The sequence below is a fragment of the Erinaceus europaeus genome, chromosome 3 (genome assembly GCF_950295315.1).
Source record: "Erinaceus europaeus chromosome 3, mEriEur2.1, whole genome shotgun sequence".
NCBI classification, from domain to species: domain Eukaryota; kingdom Metazoa; phylum Chordata; class Mammalia; order Eulipotyphla; family Erinaceidae; genus Erinaceus; species Erinaceus europaeus.
Window position 1 is genome coordinate 125,820,109 of NC_080164.1, and position 6,776 is coordinate 125,826,884.

Consider the following 6,776-nt stretch of genomic DNA (forward strand, 5'->3'; position numbering starts at 1 on the left):
CTGGTGCTGGAGATTGAACCTGGGACCTTTGGTGCTTCAAGCATGAAAGTCCTGTTGCATAAGCAGTATGCTATCTCCCCAGTCCTCACATTGGATTTCTTAAATTGACCTGTTTAAAGACCAGACAACTAAATGTTCAGCAGAAGCAGAAGGCAAGTCATTCTTGGTGATAGGAAATCCAGTCGCTGCTCCAACCCAGCCTGCCTTCCCACCCCATGCCCACTGTGTTTGTGAGGTCTCTAGGTAACACCGAAGAGCCTGGATAAAGAGCAAACTGACATGCAGAGGATAGATCAGTCTTTTCACCTGATTGCTGAGTGCTGCTTCTGCCATGGAGACCTCTGGTGTGTTTCCCAAAGAGCCAAATATTCTTCAGGATCCATTCTGAAAGCTCTGATGTATACCTTTTCTCCCAACGTGCTTCTCGCCATCCTGACATTCTTTTTTTTAATTTAATTTTTATTAGTGGTTTAATAATGATTAATGAGATTGTAGGATAAGAGGGGTACAATTCCATACAATTCCCACCACTAGAGTCCTGTATCCCATCCTCTCCATTGGAAGCTTTCTTATTCTTTGTCCCTCTGGTAGTATGGACCAAAATTCCTCATGAGGTACAGAAGGTGGGAAGTCTGGCTTTTATAATTGCTTCTCTGCTGTACATGGGCATTGACAGGTTGATCCATACACCCACCCTGTTTCTATCTTTACCTAGTGGGATAGGGGTCTGGGGAGGTGAAGTTCCAGGACATATTGGTGAGATCATCTGCTCATGGAAGTCAGGGAGGCATCACGATAGCTTCTACAGCTTGGTTACTGAAAAGCATTAAGATATAAAGCAGAAAAATTTATTTAATAATCAGGAACCCAAAGGTCAGAATTGAGCAGGTGCAACTAAGGGTCTTTGTGTAGGAATCATCCTGACATTCTTGATCCTTCCATGTCTGTACTGAATTAAATCATCAGCTATAGAACATTAATTGGTCACATGTGCATCTCAGATCACTTCTTATTTTAGACAAAGTATAAGTCAATAGAGCGAAAAGTTTTAAATGCTGCTTGTTGAAAAACTCCCAGTTTTTAGTCATTTTCGGGGTCACCCTTGAGTTAAGGTTTGAGATGTTGTGTGAGTGTACTGAGGCTGATGCCATGATGTGATACATGCCCTCTTTTCTTTTTTCTGCACTTAGAGATCATCCTTAGGTCAGAGATATGGGTTGAGAAGGAATAGCAATTGTGTTAATAGGAGTATTAGTAACAGCACAAAATCCATTGCATCTCGGTTTAGGTTCAAGCTCAATTCTATGTAGAAAAATGCCTGGTTGGGAGGTGGCGCAGTGATAAAGCTTTGGATTCTCAAGCATAAGGTCCCGAGTTCTATCCCCGGCAGCACATGTGCCAGAGTGATGTCTGGTTCTTACTCTCTCCAGTCTTTCTCATAAATAAATAAAATATGTAAAAAAACAAATCTTTAAGTAAAAAAAGAAAAATGTCTGTTTGATCACGAGAAGCAATATAACTCTGCAATTAAACGTGTGGACTGTGGATCTGGGGGGCCTGGGTTCTAACCAAAATTCTGCTATATGACTATGGGACAAATTGTTTATTTCTTATCTACTTTAGTTTTCTTATCTACAAAGTAGATAATAACAATAATAATGGTATTATCATCTAGAATTGTGATGAGAACTAAAGAAAATCTTACAAATAATGCGCAGAACAGAGTGAGTCTAATGCATTTTGCATACTCTAAATGCTAGGTAGTTTTACAGCATAGTGGATCAAATAGCGCTCATTTGTACACAAGCAACAGTCACATGATTACCAAATGTCTCATCATCAAACTGTGCCAAACAACAAACAAGATTGGTTTCTTAAAAGAAGAGCTACATGCCATAGAGTTCATGGCTCAGTTGCAAATCCCTGGGGCTTGTGCTCTGATCTCCCTTTCTGGATATGCCAAAGCTGTACTCAGTGGATCTCAGTGCCATGTGTGCTTCAGGCACCCTGAATCCACTGAATCAGAGACAAAGGTTCCTGGCCACTGAAAGCACTCTCCTGCTCCAGCTCACACTCAAAGTTGGTTCCCTTTCAGGTTACTAAAGATATGAACTGAAACAACACATCTAACTCTGGTCTCCAAAATTCAAAGAGAAGTGAAAATAACATGCTGTTGCACAGTATTTTCATATTCAAATTTAAGATGTCAATCTCAAGAACACAGACACTAATAAAAAGTTGTTAATATCTACAAATACTTAATGTAGTTTAAATTGTGATATGTTTAAGCTTCAGTAATGACCAATCAGCTTGCTAAATCCCTGGAAAATTGGCAATTTGCTTTTGTGAGCTGGGTGTCTCTAACATTATTATGCTGATGGTAAGCATTCAAGGCAATGAGGGAGATCAGAAGTGAATAATGAAGAGGCAAATTTTTTTTTTAATTATTTTTTTAAATTAGTGATTGTCCACCTTCTGCAACCCACAACGACCCTGGGTCCATGCTCCCAGAGGGATAGAGAATGGGAAAGCTATCAGGGGATGGGATGGGATATGGAGATTGGGTGGTGGGAATTGTGTGGAGTTGTATCCCTCCTACCCTATGGTTTTGTTAATTTATCCTTTCTTAAATAAAAAATAAATTAAAAAAATAAAATAAATAAATTAGTAATTGAATATTGATTTACAAAATTATGTAACAACAGGGGTATAATTCCATACCATTCCCTTCACCAGAGTTCTGAATCCCCAGTCCCTCCCTTGTAAACCACAACAGTCTCTTAAGGTTGCAAACATGGCTTATCATCTCTACAACTGTCTACATTTTTTACACAATTGCCCCCTTTTTTGAATAGGCAATTATTCCAACTTTCTGCCTATATAGTTTTACCTCATAAGTTGTGAAAAAAGCTTATCACACAAGGGAATAAGGAGAATTTCTTTGACAAGGAAGGTTGCATTAGTCTGGGCCTGCAGATGACAAATGGGATTAAGTGTTTGAGAGGTTTACTGAGGGATGGAATGAGAGAAGACAGGCAGAGCCTTGACTTATGATGTATGTGTGATCCTAGAGGAAGGAGAAAGAGAAGGAAGGAAGTTTCACAAGAGGCACACAGTATTTTAAAAAGAAAAATATTAGCACAAAGACTTTCAGCTTGGACTAGAAAGGTCAGAGACAATACAAAATGAAAAGAGGCTTCTGGATCCCCAAAATTCTACTGGAAGAAAGCAAAATGAGAAAACTTCTCAGCTACAAGTTTGTGCTTCCATTCATAAAAAAATTATGACTAAGGACAACATTAAGAGTCCAGAAGGCACGATTAAAGGTCATAAAATAATTATCCCCAGACAATAGTTGGAGAAAATCCTAATCAAGGAACTTTAAACATTTGCTAGGCTGGTTTTCATAATTGGTAAGGAGCAGAAGACTTATATGCATCAATTTTTTCCTCTTTTTGAACAGGAATGTTTATGGTGGTTATACTATACCTTTTCTATTATTCTAAGTTGGATATATATATATATTTTTTCTTTATTTTCCCCCCCAGAATGGATCACTTTAGTTCACAGGTTTTCAGACTGAAAGAATAATGTGTTCAAGGAATTACATCCCAGTTGTCTTACTATACCTGGGCTTCATTTAGATTCTAGCTCTGTGGATTCCAAACTGATGCTATAAAGGAACAAATGTATTGTAAATCTTAAAATTAAAAAAAAAATCTTTACTTATTGGATGGAGACAGCCAGAAATCAAGAGGGTAGGGGGAGATAGAGCGAAAGAGAGACACCTGCAAACCTGCTTCACCACTTGCATTTCCCCTGCAGGTGGGGACCGGGGAATGGAACCTTGGTCCTTGAACTTTGTGATGTGTGTTCAACCAGGTGTGCCAACACTCAACCCTTGTAAGAGTCTTGTTAGGGTCAGAGACAAGTGCATTTTACATATGAAATGGATATAAATAGATTGTGGCTACAGGATAGACTACTGGTCTTAAAAAAGTTCTTAAATTTTTTTTCAGTATTTTTCTTTCAAAAAGTGGAATTTATTCTTTTCCCAAATATTGAATACTTCATTACTTTTAATGAATAGAATGCTGTGCAGAAGTGGTAATACGTGATTCCCCAAACTCTGTCAAAATGGTCACTGTGATTCCTCCTTTTTCTTGACTCATACTCTAGGACAGTTTATCAATTTTTGCACTATGCACATTTTGGTCATTAACACTGTGTGTTATGATTAGTTGAACTTTGTGCATATTGTAGTATGTTTAACAGATTCCCTGGCTTCTACTCACTCAAAATTCCCAGAAATTGAATTGTTTTGTTAAAAGGTATAGTCATGTTTATACAACACACACAGTTGTTTATTCTGTTTTTGTTTTTAAGACTTTGGAAGGACATATTACCAAATTGCCTACCCACATTTGTACCTTTTCCTGCTTTCAAAAGTTCCATCTCTTTGAAGGCTAATGACTGTTGCTTTGAATGCTCATGTATTTTCAATTTACATAAAGTTTATTGTCTTGATATCTTACAGTTTCTTTTTAAAATCATATGGTTTCTTACTTTTTAGTTGCCACTGTATATTTTAGAATCAGTCATGTTGTTGTTTGTAGATATAGTCCCTTGTTCTAACCACTGCACAGTATTTCATGGGCCATGTTTCATGTTGGCTTTTTTTCTCATGATGGGCAGTTAGATGGCCTAGAACCTAAACTATATAACCCCTTACAGTGTTGTGCATACTTTTCTCTGGACCATATCTGCTCAGAAATGGGACTGCTGGCTCATGGGATGTATGATATCACATTTTCTTTTTAACATTTGTCTCTGTGATGGATGTAAAATGATGTGATACTAATTCATACTTATCTGGTTACTGATAAGTTTGAGCATTTCAGAATTTTTTTGATATATTAACAAAAAAATTACCGAGTTCCTACTGTGTTCCAGGTATTGATCCAGACATAAGGTATAAGCAGATTCCATCTATTTTGTGCTGGATCTTATATGTTTTTCTTGTCAGTAATTAAGAGTTCATTGTCTATTCATACATTCTCCCTTCTTTGTTTTTAATAACAGACACTTTTTTCTCCATCAGGATCCATAATTTGTCTATAGTACCCTTCATGAACCACACAGCCTTATTTTAACGAATTAAAGTATATGTTATGCCATATCATGAGTCTTTTGGGTTTTGTTCCATTAGCTTTGTAATTTTACCATTTACATTTAGAACTTTATTCCATATGGAGCCCACTCTTATGTGGTACAATGTGGGAATTTAACTTTAAAGTTCTCTAGCTAATGAGCTAGTTTTTGCCTTAAGTCTATTCTGAACCTAAGATGAGTCAGAGGATTGCAAAAAGTTGCAGTTAGAAAATATCTCTATGAAATCTGAAACTCTTAAACTACAACGTGACTGCCTTGCAGAAAGACTTGTGGTTAATGTTCTGTGGAAAAGCTGGAGCCAGAGGCTTGACAGCCACCAGCAGGTGCTGATGGTGGTGAGCACATCTCTCTAAGGAGGCCAAGGCTTGTGGGGAGAGAAATCACCCCTCAAGAGCAAGGTTGAAATTCATCCTTGATACTGCTCCACTACCAGAAGGTTTCTCCAACCACAGACTCACTTTTAAATTTTAAGCTTTGAAACGTGGGCAGGATTTAAAAGCTCTTAAAATTCAGAGTGGCCAGCTCTAGAGCTTTCGTCTAGAAAGTCTTAATAAGGGGTACAAATCCACTTTCCCACTGGGGGGGGGGGGCTCTGGGACCTTGGGTGGGTGGGACACTATGAAATCATCCTTGCCTTGCTTGCTTGCTTCCTTTCCTACAGCTGATAGTAAAATTTTCTGCTACTCTTTTTTTTTAATTTTTAAAATATTTTTATTTTTTTACTGGATAGAGGCAAAGAGAAATTGAAAGGAAGGGGGAAGATAGAGAGACACCTGCAGCCCAGCTTCACCACTCATGAAGCTTTCCCCCTGCAGGTGGGGACCAGGGGCTTGAACCTAGGTCCTGTTGCATTGTAATGTGAGCACTTAACCAGCTGCATCGCCACCTGGCCCCCCTTTCTGCTACCCTTTATTCAAAATAAGTTCTACTACTCTCCTTAGGAAGTGCCACCTTAACCAGTGGAGGCCCTCGACAAAAGCAGGAATTTATATGTAGTTCAAAGAAAAGATTAACATAGCAGATACAAGTGAGAAGATGACCAGTTTCAAGTTGGCTGTGAAACCTTCAGATCAGGAGGGGAGTGAATTTGGAAGGAAATGTGTATCGTTAGTTGAGAGAATTGTTTCGTACAATCAAATTAAATATATACACAAAACCTCTGGCAGTCACATTGGCTGCGCTTAATAAAGTGAGCTGCTATTTTCACTGATACCTTCAGGGCCTTGTCTCAGACAGGGGCACGCACATTTTGCAACAACCACACATCCCCAAAGAGTCATCGATCGAGGAAGAAGTTTGACAGTGGTTGAGATGACTGGCATTTTAAGATGGATAGGTCTAGGTCCAAGTGTTTGATTTAATAGGGAGGAGTGGGCAAAGAAGTGTCCGCGGGTCTCTAGCTTCCCCGAACCCCCACCCGTGGTGCTCCCCTCTAGTCCAGCCAAGTTGCCTTTCCAACCCCAGCCCCAGCCCGCGCCGCGCTGACGCACAGAGGCTTTTCACATGTCGAAGTTCCGGGAACTTCCTATCCTGGCCAGCCGTGGTGGCCTTTGAGCGCGTGTCAGCTGCAGGCTGCCAGGTGCCGGACGCAGGCGAGGCGGGGC